General features: G+C 44.3%; 1 protein-coding gene across 3 annotated transcripts in view; it reads right to left on the reverse strand.

Annotated features, from left to right (window-relative positions):
* LOC133506643 (tumor suppressor candidate 3) overlaps window positions 1-20,401 on the reverse strand; it is a 142,379-nt gene that overhangs the window by 90,038 nt on the left and 31,940 nt on the right. Inside the window, exon 1 of one of the 3 annotated variants that reach the window (XM_061830983.1) lies at window positions 20,365-20,392. The exons of the other annotated variants lie outside the window; for them this stretch is intronic. The gene's annotated coding sequence lies outside the window, so the exon portion shown is untranslated. Of the gene's footprint in view, window positions 1-20,364; window positions 20,393-20,401 lie in introns of those variants that run through there. 3 annotated transcript variants of the gene reach the window in all.

The raw sequence follows: 20,401 nt of genomic DNA on the forward strand, positions 1-20,401 counted from the left end.
CCATTATTTTCCTGGTTATTGCACCATACACACGAAGCCCTGGTTTGGTCATGTGATATTCCCACTGCACCTTGCGCAGACTGCACTTTACACAAACAAAGCTAAATTCTTAATTCATTTGCTTGTTCGGTCATTTCAATTTGTGAACCTTATTAATAAGCCATTAAGGAGATGCAGAATAATATTTTTTTAAACTATGGATGAATTATAAGATCGGTGTTATGAATAGCTGTTGGCAAACCTGCATGAAGTAAGTTAATCCTTAAATGTGACAGACTTGTGTCAGTTACAGTATTCCAGTTGCAGCACCATCATACAATATCATAGCAACAAAAGTTTTCTTTCGCTTTTCATGCCCCCATGATTCTGAACTGGACAAAAAGTACAATTTTTTTTTTTTTTTTTTGTTAACCTCAATTTATCTTGGGTTTTGGCCATGTGCACTCAGCCTATAAAGGAGCGCTGTCAGCATTGGATGCCACTCATCGTGACAGTAATGATGCATTGCCTCACATGTTTCTTCCATGCACAACAATACACAAAGTATGCACACACAAACATCAGTTTTCATGTTCAAATAACTACTGTCAGTTATACAGTATGTTCTACATATATGACATACATCATAACTGAAATACCATTCATCTCGGACCTGCAGTGCTATAGTAAAGAGTTTAAAAGTAATAAATAACATGTAAATAAACTGGTCTCTCTAAATCAAACTGCATTTCCTCGCAGAGTGTATATAATTACAACGGCAGTGATACAGCATGTGATTGGCTGAGAGACGCTGCTGTTGAAATATATACTCTAACAATGTTGTTGAGTCAATATTTAGTAAGCCTTAAGACAATATGCCTGACTATTTTAATTTATGTTACTTCCATCCAACCATCTTCGTTAGACCTTGTCCTCATTAAGGTCACCAGTGAGCTGGATCCCATCACAGCTAACTTTAGGAAAGATGCAGATGTATAGTACCTTGGCTTGTTCCTGAGAAAATTGCGGAGCACATTCTCAAAAAACAACCAATCAAACTCATATTCAGACCTCTGAACAATGTTAGCATCGTCGATTTGTATTTATTTCTTTTTTGTTCTTTATACAGCTTCGTTTTTGTTAATTACATAAATGAGTCAGAAATAAAACGTGACAGATAGTCTGATATAAGGTGCATAGAGATTAGTGTGGAAAATGTTGAGTACGGTAAGGAGTTGAGGGAATGTGATACGGTTATTACTCGTGATGCACCGAAATGGAAATTCTTGGCTCAAACCAAAAGGCAAAAATATGGAACCCAAGGCTGAAACCCGAAAGTCAAAACAATGAAAGACATTATTATGCCAATTATACCAAGAAATTTATTTATCACTACAACTCCAGAGCTGTCCCCTTGACAACTATTTATTCCAATTTCCATTTTTTTTTTGTTTTAATTAGACCAATGACATCATCATGGCACAGTTATTGCAGTATAATATGTAGCAAAATTTTTAAAAAGTCTTTGTACTATTCAATTGCACAATTATAATTGCATAATCATAATCATTGATAAATAATGACTTCAGCATTTGTTACCTTTATGTATTTATTGCATCAACCTAGTAACAGTAGAGAGCTGCCAACAAAGAAATTCTCTTTCTTCTTCTCTGGAAGTACACGGAGTTCTCGGTTTAAGACCGTGTCGACCTAAAATGTTTCGACTTAACGACACTAGAGTCTTGTCCGCCATTATGGCCCCAGGACCATAGTGTTTCTGCTTAGCTCATGCATATTGCTTACTGTATCTGTGTGTTGGGAGCTTATTTGCCCTTTTCGCCCACGTTTTAACCCATTATTGCCCAAAAGAAGAAAGCTGGGGTTTGACCCTGGAACCTAAGCTTAACATCATTAAAAAAAAACAAAAAAAAAAAAAAAAAAACAAAGGATTAACACCGACACATGACGGACATAAAGATTTGGGCTTCAGTTGGATGACCATAGCGATTATTATTAAGGACAAAGCCCGTATTTTAGCGGTTTGATTTTGATCTTGGTTATAAAGAACCCCGAGACAAATGAATCATTCTGTTCTACTTGTAAGCTACAGGATGTGAAGAAAATTGATGTTAATTATTTGGACACTTGATTTAAACCATCCATCGATCTATTTTCAACACTGCTCATCCAGGTTAGAGTCACGGGGCGCTGGATCTTATCCCAGCTGATTTCGGGCTTAAGGCAGAATACACCCTGACATGGTTGCCAATCAATTGTAGGGCACGTATATGTAAACGCAAAATTGGTGAAAACTGTGTTATCACTAAAGGAGGACAAGGAGTATTTTATGAAAAAAAAAAAAAAAGAGACATCAACACCTCCTTTTCGTGATGACTTATCACAGTAGGGAAGTTCCTTTCCAGCCAATGCCTAGCTAAGATAAAGCTACTGTACAATATTGGCACCAAGGTTTTGTCTGATCCTTAAGAAGTTTAAGACAAATTGGACCCAAATCCATGTAAAAATATCCCCAACTTTTGTCCAGCCTGGAGCATCCAGACTCACGTTCTGCAAGGTCTTATTGGAAGACATTTGTACATGCATAACAATAAATTTGTCAGGGATTTATGCAACATACCATGCTATGTGAGATTTTAACTTGAATTTGCTGGATCAGAATCTAAGTTGACCCATTTCACTTCAAAATTCGAGTCCCCTCCCTATTATTATAACACACCATTGGTGTAAAGATACATATTCTTGGTTTTGGGAAGTACTTCAGCTTATACCTTAGTTTAAATAATGTGAAAAAATTGAAGCCTTTTTAGCCATGTAAGATAGTGATCCGATTGAACTGTTTTTTTTTCCTTTTTCCCCCCAAACAAAACCACTCACCCCCACTCCCTTTTCTGTGGAACCTGAATCACTGGATGGCGGCAGCATTGTATTTTCCCAACTAGTCAGGCGATTGTTCTGTGTATCTCCCACATAAAAACTAACAGCATTTGTTAAATCCACAATCCTTTGCACTCTGTGCTCTGAAACTGTTTCTATTGTGAGTAAATGGCTCTCAGCTTTGGCCAATGGGTTACAATAGTTTCCACCAATTCTTTCATTGAAAAGAGGGATTACTTAAAATTGGCTCTGTGTAACCACAGACAAAACACTCATCTTTGCCTCTCTAACACGCAGGGAACACTCATCTTTCCGTGTCTGACACACAGGCACACACACTTCACGCACGCATACATGGATGTATATAAGGATGCAAAGTAGTTAGTAGGAAGCATCAAAGCGCATAGCAGATCTATGTACCATAAGTATTGTGTTTTGTCTTTCAAACTAAGGAGGACTATAAATTCGGAGTGAAAAAAACAAGAGATTTGATCTTTTTAAAAAAAGTAGACAAAGAATGTGTTTATATGGGTCAGTGGAAGATAGGAGACAGCCAAAGGAGAGCAGACCCCAAGAATGGGCAATTTGGCAATGCAAGAAAGAATGACACAGAGATGGCAGTAGCTAAAGAGAAATATCCAAATCTAAATGGCCTAAATATTTAAAAAATTGGAAACCTAAAGTTGCACGAAAATGCTGAACAGTAATTTGTAAGGTCTTGAAAGAAGAGGTTGGTAGAGTAGCGAAATATTCTACTTTAAGAGTACTGTTACGTGACAAAAAAAAGACTCCAAATATAAAATACCTGCACTCCAATACAATTACTAGAGTAATAGTAAAGAGTAGATGGTAAAAAATACTCAAGTACTGAGTAAATCAGACCATGAGTGTCAATAAATTATCCATCCATCCATTTTTTTTTTTGCCGCTTATTCTCACAAGAGTCGCGGGAGTGCCAGAACCTATCCCAGCTGACAATGGGTAGGAGGCAGGGTACACCCTGAACTGGCTGCCAGCCAATCGCAGGGCTTATAGAGAAAGATAATCGTCATACTCACTATCACACCTGGGGTATATTTAGAATCTCCAATTAATGCATGTTTTTGGGATGCATCAGGATACCGGAATGCCTGGAGAAAATCCACACGGGGGTGGGGAGAACATGCAAATTCCACACAGGTGGGGCTGAGATTTGAACCCCGGGCTTCACAACTGTAAGGCCAGCACTCTAACCAGTTGTACCACCGTGTCGCCCAGCACCAAAAAATTAACAATATAAAATGTTAATGTGCAAATTCTGATATTGCTGTTTGTCTACATGCCTCCATATGTGTGCACAATGTGAGCAAGATAATTACATTATAATGAGACTTGCATGTTTTACATTTATCTGTGATAAAAGAGGCCTCACAGTTCTGAGGCCCAGGGTTCAAATCCCGGCACCGGCGGTGTGGCGTTTCCATGTTCTACCTGTCCCTGCGTGGGTTCTCTCCTGGCATTGAGGATTCCTCCCACATCCCAAAAACATGCATTAATTGGAGACTCTAAATTGCCCTTAGATGTTATTTCTGTCTGTCTCCCTGTGCCTTGCGATTGGCTGGCAATCAGATGAGGGTGTGCCCTGTCTCCTGCCCAGAGATTGCTAGAATAGGCTCGAGCACTCCGGTGACTCTTACAAGGACAAGCGGTACGGAACATGAATGAATGTGATAAAATAAGCCTAATATGGAATAATATGCACAGCCAAAATAGAAACAAAACATCTACAATTTGGGGTTTTCTTAATTGAGAAGTGACCTGAACCATTCATGTTTGGGGAAACCAGTGACAAATATTAAAATACATGAAAGCTGTTGTTTTTCTTCGGCTTCCCTTCAATTATCACGACGACCTCCCCAACCTTTGCATATAGGCGTGGCAGTTTGCAGGGTCAGCGTAGCTAATGTTAATATCTATACCTGGGAAGCTTAATAGTAGACACTGGGTTTTTCTGGGGGTTGTTTTTGTTGCGAATAAGTGTTACTTGTCAGAGTCTGTTGAGAATTACAACAACAAAACTAACACCAGGTTTTGTTGCACTGCCAGAAAAAAAAGTTAGAAACAAAGCAACACAATTGCCATTATAAATAAATGTAAGTATTAACAGTATGATTCCTTTTTTTGGGGGGAGGGGGAGTCTGGTTGTGATCTGGTGGCACGTTGGCGCAGCTGTATAGCGTTGGCATGTTCTCCCTGTGCCTGCGTGGGTTTTCTTCAGGCACTCCGGTTTCCTCCCAAAAATGCATTCATTTGACACTCTAAATTGCCCCGAGGTGTGATTCAGAGTAAGACTGTTGTCTTTCTCCAAGTCCCCTGTGATTTGCTGGGAACCAGTACAGGGTGTACCCTGGCTCCTACCCGATAACAGCTGGAATAGGTGCCCGCACTCCCGCTGCCCTCGTGAGGAAAAGCGGGTCAGAAAATGGATTGATGAATGGATGCTTATGACCTCCTCGGCCCGTTAAATTCTACACATCAAAGTAACTAACCTAACCCTGAACCAAAAAGTTTGCCAACCTGTTTTACACAATGTAGTAATATTTGTTTAAATTTTAATCATGCAGCTGTGAACTTCTTTTCACAATTGTGGTGTTAATAATTTTGGAACATTAAAAATTACCTGTAAATGAATGCAAATTTCATTACAGTAACCGTTTAACTCTGGAACATAATGACTCAATCTGGATTATTCCTCATGTTGCTATATTTAAACAAATTGGAAGTCCACCAGTGTCTTGGAATAGACTTGGAATTTGACCTTTAATGTTACATTATATATTCAAGTCAATAATGCTCATTATTTGCCTTAATTTCCTTGTTGTTACACACAATTGAGGATATGATTGAACGCCTGTGAATGAAGTGAGATATTAGCCATGTGGCACATGCATTTTCTTGGTTATTTGTCCGTTATTGTTTCCATCTGTCAACTCCATTGAATTAGAACATTTCATATTTCCAGCTTCAAATTTGCCTTCCCACAAGCTGCCATTCCCAGAAATAACATGAGTTGACAATGAAGGGAAGGGATTTGTCATCCTATCTGGCAAATAGCAAATATTTCAATTCAAAGCATTTTTCTCCTGCCATTGTCCATACGCAATCCTGCCTATCACCCTTGGGTGGGTTGATTTTGTGTAATTTATTTTTTCATATTTCTCCATTTTGTGGCCACATAAAAATGCAGCTGTGTTTCTCTCAGCAGTGGCCAGAAATATCTTTCAGTTGTGCATTCAGTCCAATAACTTATATCGCATGGTTTGAAGACTATTTAGGAAGAGATAAGAGGGGAGGAAAAACTTGGAAGATAAAATTTTATGCATAGGCAGACACCTACACAACAAAGAACACCTAATTATAAACACAACAAAGAAGCAGAAGCAGATATAAAGAAATAAAGCTAAGACTTGGTTTATAAAAAGAAATGTTTTAAAATACATTCACAAAAAATACGTTGTCTGCAAGGCCAGCAGATATGAGAAGCCAGACAGACAGCTACAACAAATTGTAAATGTAATGAGTTAATGCAGTAATTATTTGTACATACTAGGTATTTGATGGAACACCAAACATATTTTACATTGTATTCAATTTAAGCAGCACGGGTCAACTGTGGGTGCTCTGATGATTTCATTAAGCTAAATGGTGAAAACAGAAAAAGAACATCGGTGTCCATCTGCCCAATATCAAATTAAAGACAGCGCAAGAAAGGAGTGTTTAATTAAGAAACCTGAAGCAATTTGGAAAGGTTTGGATCTTAGATGGATGACAGAATTTCATTCGACCCTCTAAGTGCACCTGACAGAAATTAATATTTTTAATCAAACAACTCTCAATTTAGGGTACAATTTATTGCTTTCAATAAACTTTTTCACAGGCTCACAAGTATCTGTTGTTTTTTCAATTATCAACCCTTCCATCCAGATTTTATCTTTTACAGCTCTCATCTCTGTGTAGCTGATGTGAAGTCTTGACTAGATACAAATTAAATGCTGTGCAGAAGCAGTGATGCATCAACACTATGTGTTGGTAGCCAAAAGGTGAAGATGTATTTGCTCTTCTTGTGTAGTGTCCTTCTTAAAACTTGTGTTAGCACTATCTGTGGAATGGTATTCATATTCATCACAAATCGTGACGGCACAGATGTCACTGTTTGGTGCAAGCAGTTATACAAAACTTTATTGCAGCAGCTGCTCTCCAAAGCAGGTGTCGGTAATGTGTCTTAAAACTCTTTTCCAACCCCCATTAAACAAAACACAAGAAAATAAAAAGTTGGCATCACATCAAGTTCAGATGACTAACAGTAGGTAGAAGACACACCAGCTTCATTCAAATCAGCTGTGTGGGAAAAGTATTACAGCAATGGTGTACAAGTGGTACAACGGTCATTGGTACATTTCAGTTCATTGCAAAACTCTTATGGATAGAAGGCTAGCAACACTACGAATGTCAAATAAAAGTAAGGTAATGCAACTAAGAACAAATTCTCTTTTTCAACGTGGAGCTGGATGCACAAAGTGGTGTGTAACAAGGCAAAAAATAAATACCCCCCCCCAAAAAAAAACAAAAAAAACAAAAACAAGACGATGGCCCAGTTGGCACACCAACTCCCCAGCAACTTGAAAAACTGCATTCTCCCAAGTCATCCTGCTGTGCAAAACGGCCACCATAGGATGCCTGGCGTATATGTCTTCTGGACTTTAAATAAATTAGCAGCTTCCTGTCCAATCTGAAGTCCAGACTTCAAAGACCCTTGTGATGTGCAGACCTAATACGAGATCGAAAGTTGAGAGATCCTTTCTCCAATAAGACAGAGCTGGGACAGCTGAACAACCATTGATTTATAAATTGGATATGCCAGAGCTTGAACTGTTATTCCCAGAAATTGAGTTATGTTTAATCACCCCCTTTTTCAGGATTTCAAATACACCAATGAACTGCTTGTCATGCTTCTGGCTTCCTGCCCAGGCTGGGCGTGGCTCGTCAATTAGTCAGCGCACACCTGCACCTTGTCCCAGCTGATGCCTCCCAGTATATATAGGACCCGGGGGACGACTTGTCCTCCGCCAGATCGTCGTCCTTGATGCCTTGTTCCCGCACTCCTGTTTGCATGACTTCTGCTCTCCGTGTACCGACCCACGCCTGTCCACTGACCACCCTCGTAAGCCTGCCGTACTATTACTTCTGATTGTTTGGACTGTCTGCCTGATCCCAGACCTTGGATCGAATAAAGGTTTCCTCTGCACTGTCTGCTTGTCTCTTGAGTCGTGCATTTGGGTCCACACTCGACCACCGAACGTGACAGAACGATCTGGCCATAACATGGACCCAGCCGACTCAGAGGCTATTCGTCGCTCCCTGCAAGTCCAGGGCAGACACCTGGTGGAGCAGGAGGCTGCTCTCCAGGTAACCAACAAGAGGCTCCAATGAGATCTGCACCCGGCTGGAGCCGTGGCTAACCTCGCAGGCTAGCGTGGTTGCCACGCCAACGGTGGCCACTCCACCGGTTCCCCCCGCACCGCTCTCCACGGAGCTCCTCTTTAGCAGCGTTACCCCGCTCTCCCAACCGGAACGATTCTCAGGCGACTCGGGGAACGTCAAGCCTTTCCTCGCTCAGTGCGATCTCCAATTTGAACTGCAGGCTTCCGCCTTTCCCACAGACCGCTCCAGGATCGCGTTTGTCATTTCCCACATGACGGGAAGGGCGGAGGCATGGGCCACGGCTGAATGGAGTCGTAACTCAGTAACTTGTCGTTCTTGAACGTCATTCATCTGCGCACTCACCCAGGTGTTCTATTATGCGGCGCCGGAGCGTAAAGCGGTGGCCTCCCTCTTGACGCTTCGCCAGGGTCGTCGTCGCGTTTCGGACTACGTGATCGAGTTCCGGATCTGCGCCACCGAGAGTCGATGGAACGAGGACGCCCTGCACGACGCCTTTTTCCAGGGGCTTTCCTCCCAAATCCGGGGTCTCCTCGTCGCTGTAGATCCCCCTCCTTCGCTGGACGCACTCATCGCGTTGGCCCTCAAGGTTGACCAGCGACTAGTAATGGAGGATCAACTAGCCGCGATGACTGAGGGAGAGAGGGAGGGGTTGAGTCCGGCTGCCGCCCGGTTGTCCACGGCTGAACCCATTCAGGTGGAGGGTCTCCACGGGCCAGCGGAGGAGCGTCTGCGCCGGCGACGGGAGGGTCGCTGTTTTTACTGCGGGCGTCTGGGACACTTGATCGCCCGCTGCCCGATTCGACCAAAGCACCCTGACATCAGGATCTCTACTCCGGTGAGTGTGCGGTATACCGCGGCAGAGTCAGGGAGGTCCCTTCTTCACCTCACCTTGGGAACGGACTCCCGTTCATGCACTGTGACTGCTTTCATAGATTCCAGGTCGGACGCAAACCTGATTAATCACCGCGTGTTCGAGGAGCTGGGGGCAGCAACTTTCCCCACGCAAGGGCTTCGTAACGCCTATGCCGCCAACGGCAAGTTCCTTTGTCGGGTTACACATCGCACTCAGACGCTACGTATGAGCTTTCCGGACGCTCACTCGGAGCGTATTAGCTTTTCATGTCTTCAACGCACGTATCCTGGGCAGCCCATGGCTGAAAGAAAATAACCCGCACATAGATTGGGCCATGGGTCAGATCAAGACTTGGGGAGAGGACTGTCGCAGTTGCTGTTTCGCTGTCCAGGAAAACAAGGTTATTGAAGTCGCGCCGGTTCGGCTAACAGAACCTAGTACCGCCCCGGAGCTGACCACGGTGCCCTCCTGCTACCATGACCTCTGGGAGGTCTTCTCTGAATCTAAGGCAAAGTCTCTGCCGCCACATCGGTCATACGACTGCGCGATTGAACTCCTGCCAGGCACCTCTCCTCCCAGAGGGAAACTGTTCTCATTAACAGGACCAGAGCATCAAGCCATGAGGGACTACATTGAGGACTCGCTGGCAGCGGGACTCATTCGCCCCTCATCCTCACCAGTCGGTGCGGGGTTTTTTTTTGTCAAAAAGGACTCCACGCTGCGACCTTGCGTCGACTACCGAGGACTGAACGACATCACAGTCAAGAACCGGCACCCCTTGCCGCTGATCGCTACAGCATTCGAACTCCTTCAGGGAGCCCGGATCTTCACCAAGCTATACTTGCGCAGCGCTTACCATCTTGTGTGGATTCGGGAAGGAGATGAGTGGAAGACGGAGTTCAACACCCCCACAGGCCACTATGAGTATCTTGTGATGCCTCATGGACTGACAAATGCCCCGGCCGTCTTTCAAAACGTCATTAATGACACTCTTAGGGAATTTCTGAACAAGAATGTATTTGTGTATCTCGACGATATTCTAATCTTTTCATCAGATCTGAACTCTCACATCCAACAGGTCAGGGAGGTGGTCCGGCGTCTGTTGCAGCACCAGCTGTTCGTAAATCTGGACAAGTGTGAGTTCCACCGAGCGTCCGTGTCCTTCCTGGGTTTCGTCCTGGGAGAGGGGGAGATGCGTATGGATCCTGGGAAGGTCGACGCGGTGCTGCGTTGGCCTACCCCCGCCAGCAGGAAGGACGTACAGAGGTTCTTAGGATTTGCGAATTTCTACAGGAAGTTCATAAGGAACTTCAGCTCCGTGGCCGCTCCTCTGCACACGCTCACCTCGCCACGCAACGTCTTTGTGTGGTCCAGGACCTGCCAGGTGGCCTTTAACAGGCTTAAGGCAAGTTTCACCGCTGCGCCCGTCCTCATCGTTCCGTATCCAGATCGCCAGTTTATTGTGGTTGACGCATCTAATTCGGGAATCTGAGCCATCTTGTCTCAGAGGAGTCCCAAGGACGGAAGGATCCACCCGTGCGCGTTCCTGTCTAGGAAGCTGACCCTGGCAGAGAGGAACTATGACGTAGGAGATCGAGAACTGCTGGCGGTCAAGACGGCGTTGGAGGAGTGGCGGCGCTGGCTAGAGGGCTCGCAAGTGCCGTTCGTGGTCTTCACTGACCACAAGAACCTAGAGTACCTAAAGACCGCGAAGCGGCTGAACGCCCGCCAGGCCAGGTGGGCCCTGTACTTCACCCGCTTCCACTTTACTCTGTCCTTCCGCCCAGGCTACAAGAACGGCAAGCCAGATGCACTCTCGCAGATCCACGAGGGGGAGCGCACAGAATCAAAGGCCGCTCCTATCCTTCCAGAGGCGTGGTTCATGTCATGCTTTACCTGGGCGGTCGAGTCGCGGGTGAAGGATGCCCTGGGAGAGACACCGCCGCCCGCGGATTGTCCGTCGGGCCGCCTTTTCGTCATTCCATCTCTGCGGGGAGACGTCGTCAACTGGGCCCATACCAACAAGACGGTCTGCCACCCGGGTAAGGCAAAAACGCGTTCAGTGGTCGAACAAAGGTTCTGGTGGCCAAACCTCAGCAAGGACGTAAGGGAGTTCGTCAACACCTGCCCGGTGTGTGCGGCCAATAAGACTTCCCGCCTACGGCCTGTTGGTGAGTTGTGACCCCAGTCCACCCCCTTTCGTCCGTGGTCACACATCGCGCTGGAGTTCGTCACCGGCCTGCCGCCCTCCCAAGGCAACACAGTGGTGCTGTCTGTAGTGGACCGTTTCTCCAAGATGGTCCACTTCGTGCCGCTTCCGAAGATCCCGTCGGGAAAGCAGACAGCCCAGCTGGTGTTAGACGAGGTCGTCCGTTACCACGGGCTACCCCAGGACATCATTTCGGACAGGGGTCCGCAATTCAGCGACCGCTTCTGGAAGGAATTCTGCAACCTCATCGGCGCTTCAGCTAGTCTGACATCGAGTCATCACCCGGAGTCTAATGGCCAGACGGAGAGGATAAATCAGGAGTTGGAGACCGGACTTCGATGCTTGGCATCCAGGGACCAGAGCACTTGGAGCAAGCACATCAAGTGGGTAGAGTATGCCCACAATTCTCTGCCCTCCACCTCCACAGGTATGGCTCCACTCCACGTTGTGCATGGTTATCCTCCGTCTGTTTCCTCCACTGGCCGCAGACTTTGCGGTCCCGTCGGCTCTGGCCGTGGTACGACGCTGCAAACGAACCTGGGAAGCAGCTCGGAGGACACTGCTGCGCATGAGCAGCGCCTACAAGTCCGCAGCGGACCGCAAGAGAAGGGCCGCACCAGTACTCAGGGTGGGACAGAGTGTGGCTCTCCACCAAAGATCTCCCGCTGGTTCGTTGGCCCGTTCCCAATTACCAAGATCATTAACCCAGTTGCCGTCTCACTGAAACTGCCCAGGTCGATGAGGTTGCACCCTACATTCCACGTCAGCAGACATCGCCCTTCGCTGCTGGTTCCTCCGCCCAAGCCCCACCCCGCCCCCCCCGCATGCTGGACGGTGGGCCGGTGTATACTGTGCGCCGGCTGCTGTCTTCCCACCGCAGGGGAAGGGGGGTCCAGTACCTGGTGGACTGGGAGGGATATGGACCGGAGGAGCGCTCCTGGATTCCCTCCCGTTTCGTCGTGGACCGCTCCCTCATCAGGGACTTTCACGCAGCCCATCCTGATCCTCCTCAGCCGTCCGGGGCCGGCCGTTGAGGGAGGGGTACTGTCATGCTCCTGGATTCCTGCCCAGGCTGGGCGTGGCTAGCCAATTAGTCAGTGCACACCTGCACCTTGTCCCAGCTGATGCCTCCCAGTGTATATATAGGACCCGGGGGACGACTTGTCCTCTCCCAGATCGTTGTCCTTGATGCCTCGTTCCCGCACTCCTGTTTGCCTGACTTCTGCTCTCCATGTACCGACCCACGCCTGTCCACTGACCACCCTCGTAAGCCTGCCGTACTATTACTTCTGTTTGGACTGTCTGCGTGATCCCAGACCTTGGACCGAATAAAGGTTTCCTCTGCCTGTCTCTTGAGTCGTGCATTTGGGTCCACCCACGAGCCCCGATTGTGACACTGCTTATGATTAAAACATGTAAATGGCCACTGGGAACAATTGCTGGGACACAACCGACACCCGCTGGTGTTTGAGAGTTACTGCAAACCTGTGGACTCTCATCTGAAGATTTTTTCACTAAAGATAAATGTCTGTTTTGATATTTCACAAACTCTGCAGAAATATTCAAAATGCTCCAATATTTCTCAATGCCTGTTTCTTTGTGTCAGCTTTACAGGTACAGTTGTGCGACTTTGAGAACTGTTCATTTTGATGTTAAGTCAAACAGGACAAAATGTTGGATTGAAGAAACAGTTGATTTGCCAAGACTAAAGTTAAAACAATCATTCAATCAACAATCATGTTCTTGATTTATGCCTAAGAATAAAAGGCTGGGAGCATTTTATATTAATACATGATACACCATAGTTGTGGCTAAATTGTACACCAGAATTCAAGGCTGAGCGTGATATCGTCTTCAATTTCCCCTGTTTCTTAAGCACATCCCTTTGGTATTTAACCTTGGACTCCCACCTTCTCTTGGCTTTTTGGTTCTTCTCACCATTGGTTCTTCATGCCGATGTTACTTAGACACGGTAGCCGTGCTACCAACCACATCACCCTTCCTTCCTTTTCATGCCATCACGTGTGCAACTGTTGGACAAAGACAGAGGCGCTGCCCGAGGAAACATTGCCGTTGGATGATTGGTTGTGTTCGCGTCATCAGACATATGGCTGCATGTCTTAAACTCAGGTAAAGAGAGGGGTGGAGCTGTCAACTGATCACTATCTGGTGGTGAGTTGGCTCCGATGGTGGAGAAAGATTCCAGTCCCACCTGGCAGGCCCAAACATATTCTGCTGGGAACATCCGCCAAACTCAACTGTCAGCAGGAGTTTCAAGACCCATCTCTAGCAGAAATTCATCCATGTTAAGGGGGAGGTCGGGGACACTGAATCCCGGTGGCCGATGTTCCGTGCCCCTATTGTGAAGGCAGCCAACCGAACTGTGGCCGTAACATAGTTGGTTCCTGTCGTGGCAGCAATCCCTAACCCTGTTGGTGGACTCCAGCGATGAGGGATTCCATCAAGCTGAAGGAGGAGTCCTATTGGGTATTCATGACTTGTGTGACTCCTGAGAGAGCTGATAGGTACCGGCTGGCCAAGCTGAATGGAGGTTTAGTGGTCACTGAGGAGTTTGGTGAGGCCATGGAGCACGACTTCTGGATCGCTTCAAGGAAATTCTGGTCCAGCATCTCAGGAGGGGAAGGAGTGTACCATCAAAACTAAATATAGTGGCGATGGGGTTCGTCAACTCAGGGTGTTGTGCGTAGGTGGGAAATATACTTCGAAGACCTCCTCAATTCCCCCAGCATGCATTCCCATGAGGAAGCAGAGTCTGGGGAAGCCTCTCCTATTTGTGGGGTTGAGGTCACCGAGGTGGTTCAAAAGCTCCTCAGTGGCAAGGCTGGATGAGATTCGCCCAGCATACCTAAAGGGTTTGGATGTTGCGGGGCTATCCTGTTTGACACACCTCTCCAACATCGCATGGACATTGGGGACAGCGCCCGGAAGACTGCTGTCACACTGTGGGCCTCATATTGGTGAGTAAGTCACAATTGTTTCTGGTGAAGTTTGGACTCCCCCAAGGCTGACTTTTGTCACTGATTCTGTTCATAATTTTTATGAACAAAATTTCTATGCACAGCTGAGGCAGGGAGGGAGTCCAGTTTGGTGGCCTCAGTACTGACCTCTGGTTTTTACAGACGATGTAGTTCTTTTGGCTTCATCAAGCCATGATCTCCAACTCTCACTGGAGCGGTTCTCACCAAGTGTGAAGTGGCCGGAATGCCAATCAGTGCATCTAAATCTGAGATCATACTCCTCATTTGGAAAAGAGTGGAGTGGACACTCCAGGTCAGGGATTAGAGCCCTCTCCAATGGCAGGACTTCAAATATCTCAGAGTCTTGTTCACGAGTGAAGGAAGAATGGAGGGGGAGATCGACAGGCAAATCGGTGAAGTGTCTAAGGTAATATGGATTTTGTGTCAGTCTGTTGTGGTGAAGGAGATAAGCCGAAAGACGAAGCTCCCTATTTACCGGTCTATCTACGCTCCGACCCTCACCTATGGTCACAAGCTCTGAATCATGACCGAAAGTACGAGATCCCAGACAGGGTTCATACTCAGTCTGACCCAAAAAATTTAAGGGCTTTTTAGGGGCATTCTTAGGGGCTGACACGAAAAATTAGAGAGATGAAAAGTGGGCAGCGATGCCAAATGTAGCCAGGTACGAAGTCTTCCTTTCCCCACAGTGGTAGTTTTTAGCAATGTCACTGTCTGGGAACATGACTGCAAACACTTTTGAATTATTTTCACAAGATTTGTAACTGTAATGGCTGCAGATCACTTTTAAAGTCCACACGATCTCTGCCTTTAATGAGTCCGTCTTCGTGTATTGAACTACGTTCATAAAGTCTGACTTCCGGCTGGTTGAAGTCGATGACTGGACAACTGTAGGTGCGCATGCACTGCGAGTACCACTGCCTGAAGTTGATGCTTCACTACCTTGATATTTTAGAAACAGATTCATACCAACGGAAGACGAGAGAGTCTTCGCCAAATCAGCGTGTCTCCTGTTTTTCCGGTGCGACTGTAGCGCTTTGACGCCCATCTTTTCAAGCTGGTAACTCTGCTTGCACAGATGGCAGTAAAACATGTGCCGATCTTTTGGATCTCGACGAACCCAGCTCCCGAACTCCTTACTTTCAACCCAAGCATATTGAAAAATGTGGAAAATGGGGAACCATGATACAAGTTGGATTGATGAAAGAACTTCGCTACGTCTTAACGAAGACAAAGTGAAATGCCTACTCACAAAAACAAACAATGGAATATCGACAAGATGGCGACAGGTTGTCAACACGGTGACGTCCGTTGACAATTTCCGGCTGTTTTGGACGCCAGACGGATCGCTATTTTTTTAAAATAAAAGAAAATTTTTTTTTAGGGAGAATTTTGGCGGTAGAGGTCCTCCCTTTGATTTTTTTTTTTAAATTTAAGGCCTTTTTAGGGGCTTGACTGGTTTTCGCGGATTTTTAAGGACTTTCAGGAGCCCATAAATGCACCTTCGAAAATTTAGGGACTTTTAGGGACTTTTATGGCCGCGTGCGAACCCTGCCAGATACAAGCGGACGAAATGAGGTTCCGCCGCATGGTGTCTGGGCTCTCCCTTAGGGACAAGATTAGGAGCTCGGTCATCTGGGAGGGGATCAGAGTAGGCCCGCTGCTCCTCCACATTAAGAGAAACCAGACGAGGTGGCTTGGGCATCCGTGTAGGTTGGCTTCTGGACGCCTGCCTGGTGGTTTTTTTGGGGATGTCCCAAGACATGCTGAAGAGACTATTTCTCTTGGCTTGATTGGGAACCCCTCAGGATTCCCTCAGAAGTACTGGAGAAAGTGGCTGCGTTGAGGGAAGTCTGGGCTTCCCTGTTAAAGTTACTGTCTCTGTGACCTGACCTCAGATAAGTGGAGAAAATGGATGGATAAAAAAATAAATACATATACATAATACATTAAGCATACCCTTAGGTGGTGAGCAAAGATTATATCTTATGTGAACTTATATAAGGTACTTCTAATTGTTCAACTACGACTAGTCTGCTGAAACTAAATACAAAGAAACTTATAATTTTGTGGTTGGGCCTTTTGTTGCTCTTTCCTGTTGTACTAAACTCATACCAAATTTTGATCCCAAAACTGAGGTACATACTGAACTGTGACTTCTGTGAACCATTACCTCCTAAGTCAGCACAATTGAAAAACTGCTTTGGAAAAGGCAAGCACCAATTTTCACCATGTGCTGAAATAAGCCAGTCCTAAGAAAAATGCAACTTTTACGGGACTTTTGTCACTGTTGGTATAAGGTAAGACTTGTGATTGGTACTAGGTTAGATATTCAGAAGCTCCAATATGACACTGCTGAACAGATATTTCGCAAGCATTTTTGTTACTGGCATTTCATAAATGTCTACATGAGCAGAAAAGTGCTCCCCCAAAATAGCCACAAGGAAGGAATTTTGCACATTTGCCCACAGGTGGACCTGGTTAGTAGATCAGTTACCACATTTGTTTTTCATACTCTAAATTTCTACCCAATTTTGCAAAGTAAATCAGGCCCCATGTGAAGAAAAAAATAAAAGAAAAGAAAAGAAAATATGATGGAAGGTGATATCGTGGTTGGGACTACTTTGCTTCCCCCAAGGCCTGGACGACATATGCTACTGACAAAAAGGCCTGTCAAGAGATCTTGCCGGAGAACTCAACATCACCTGTCGGCTAATCAAAATTTAGCAGAACACAAGTTTGGCCTCATAGTTCTGGACCCACCTGTGTGAGTTTGCATGTTCTCCCTGTGCCTGTGTGGGTTTTCGCCAGGCGCTCCGGTTTCCTCCTACATCCCAAAAACTTGCAACATTAATTGAACACTCTAAATTGCCCCGAGGCGTGATTGTGAGTGTGGCTGTTTGTCTCAATGTGCCCCGCGATTGGCTGGCAACCAATTCAGGGTGTACCCTGCCCGTTGACAGCTGGGATAGGCTCCAGCACTCCCCATGACCTTTGTGAGGATAAGCGGCTAAGAAAATGGATGGATGGAAGATCTAACAGGACAACAATATGAACAACCCAAGTCTTGTAACTCAACAACAGAATGGTTTCAAGAGGAGAAAATAGGCCCTCTGAGTCCTCACCTAAACGTGATTGAGATACAGTGGTATGACTTCAAGAACGTAATAAACAGAGATCCCTAGAATGCCGCCATACTGAATACATTTACACTGTAAAGCAGATTGGTCTAAAATTATTGAATATCTGATCTGCAACTGCGGTACAGAAAATGTTTAAGGTTATTGCTGCCATTGGAGGCTGGACTAGTTATTCAATGGAGAGGTTAACATACGTTTTTCTTGTATTTATTTAAACTTTCTAATGACATTTACCTGTGGAGTGAACCTGGAAACAACTGTTAAAATGTTTATTGTTGTGTCATAAATTAAGATCAGCTCACATTTATTGACCAGTGTACTGTATGCAGGAATCACGGTAATTTCAAGTTTTTTCTTGCAACTCTACAAACTGGATAATACAGTAAAAGACAGAATCAGAAAAATATACTTATTTATATTGATTTTATGTAAACAATACCCACCTTTTGCACAAGAATATTCTTACTCTGAATGCCATAATTTAGATCTTAATAAGTGAGCTTTCAATTTTGTGAGTCGTGCGCAATTTGTGATGAAAAAATAGGGCTGACATGCAACTTTAAGTACTTTTTCATTGCCGATAAAGTGCAAAAATGTCCATAAATGAGAAAATAAAGACATCCATTGGTAAGTTAAAGCTACCTCTATGGACTTGGCATTTAGAGCATGTTAAAACAAAGAGAGGAGATGATACAGTATGATATCCCATTAAGGTCTTACATAATGACCACTTGACACATCAGCCAATGCTTTATTGCGACCTTAGCTTGATGAGACACATCATTGGGCAGCCATACTGACTAAATAGCTCACAGTTTCTGAATGAACCTGCAATAAAGTCAGGAGAGAATGGCTGCGAGTTGCAACCTTTCTTGGTTTATTGTCTTGAAGAAAAATGCATCTAAAAGAAGTCCCTCTTTAAAACTACTCTAAAATGCAGTTTAGGAGGCTGTGCTAAAAGGTAACAATGGTGAAAGCATCATTGCAGTGGTGAAGTATAATAATGTAGTTGCACAAAGCTGCTTGATCTAAATCTCTGCTGTGCAGTGCTAAGACTAATTGGCTGGTGAGCAACAGGAACAGCTGGGATAGGGTATGGCCACCAGTTGCTCATCTGAAATGAGTGGAATGATCATCCACAATCAAACTCCTCATTAGTCATGATCTGCCAGCCATGGTTAAAAGAGCCTTTCTTCTTGCTACTTGTTTATTTCAGTGATGTCTATAGTTAAGATGTTACCACCTTTTCTGTAACTATGTAAAAAATGTGTATCACTTTAAAAATATATTTTTAAAAGGATCCAAACTGCAAAACACTTCTTCTCAAAACTATGAAATGGAAAAATCTAGATTTAAATATCAAGCAAGACAACACTTTAGTCATTCAAACTGATTACAGTTTGTAGGTAGAGTAGAAACCTGCAGGGTTGGGGGGGGATAAATAAATAAATACATTTAAATCACAATAATCCACAAAACTATATTTTTTATTTCTAAAGTTAATAAAATTTCAAAGTTGCAGTATTGTATTGTGTGTGACAAATACGTACATCCAAAAATACATTCATTGCACATGAGAACAGCGATTCATTGACGCCTCAAAGACACCCTGAAAAAGGGAAGCAACTTGATCCAATGCTGGGTCGCTAGAATCCTGGGGTTCCACAATAAAATTGGCAATATATTTTAGAAGAGACACAGCATAATATCATTTTAAAAAATTCAAAACTACATGTGGGAAGTGCTATGCCAATATACAATCATGCAAGTCACTCATTTGTGAATTAATGTGCAGCTTCTCATTGCTCCTCTCGCAAGAAAAATGACTATCTGTCATCAACAATCACTCTGTCATCCACAACACGTGATGTAAATCCCTAAATTTGGGTGGGTAAATTGAACAAAACTAAAGTGGCTTACATATCCATGAGTTCCATCAAGCAGCAAGCGACTCATATTTCTCCAATGTGAACGGTGCATGAAATCTGAAATTTGTTATTGATATCAGTGATGTGTGACTTGATCTTTGATAAGCTAGATCAAGGCAACTTCAAATATGCTTTCGTAGTATAAGCTTATTTCACTTTTATCTGTATTCATATTAAAACTTAATTTCATTCACAACACAGCTTGATCACCGTACCACTAAAACTACATTAGTGGAATGTTTTTATTTGTGGCATACATTGGCAAAAAACTGTATGTGAACCCTTTGAAATTACCTGTTTTTTGTAGAGACCAGTCATAAAATGTGATCTGATCATCATCTAAGTCACATCAATAGACAAAGTCTTCTTGAAATTTGGCCTCTTCCACAATGATTGGAAGATTTGTTACTAATACAACATGACAATATCTGTATTATGTTTCATTTAATATTTTTTAATATAGTATAATATATTAAACAATACTATAATAATATAATGTCTACTATAATATAGTTATTCCAAAAGGTTTTTTTCATACAGCAGTCTGTGAAAGATGCCATTTGGATTCCTGTATGTGAGGTGTCAATGAAGCTAACTTAACTGTTGTAATGCAATGTGCCAGCAAAACTCACGCAGTGACAAAAGTAAAATAGTGCAGCTGGAATTCAATAATGTTTTGCATGAAACTAACTTAATATAATACATGCACATGCTGACACACACACATATAAACACAAATACACTCACACACGCACGCACACACAGAGCTGTAGATTAAAGCCCTACACAGTGTTAAGCGGCTTTGTACAACTGAACCACAAAGACTATGCATTAATAAGAGCCTTATCAGTTATCATTGACAGAAAACATGGACACTCACTAAAACTCCCTGCACACAGCCTTACAGTAAGGATCCA

Source organism: Syngnathoides biaculeatus, chromosome 9, assembly GCF_019802595.1.
Source record: "Syngnathoides biaculeatus isolate LvHL_M chromosome 9, ASM1980259v1, whole genome shotgun sequence".
NCBI lineage: Eukaryota > Metazoa > Chordata > Actinopteri > Syngnathiformes > Syngnathidae > Syngnathoides > Syngnathoides biaculeatus.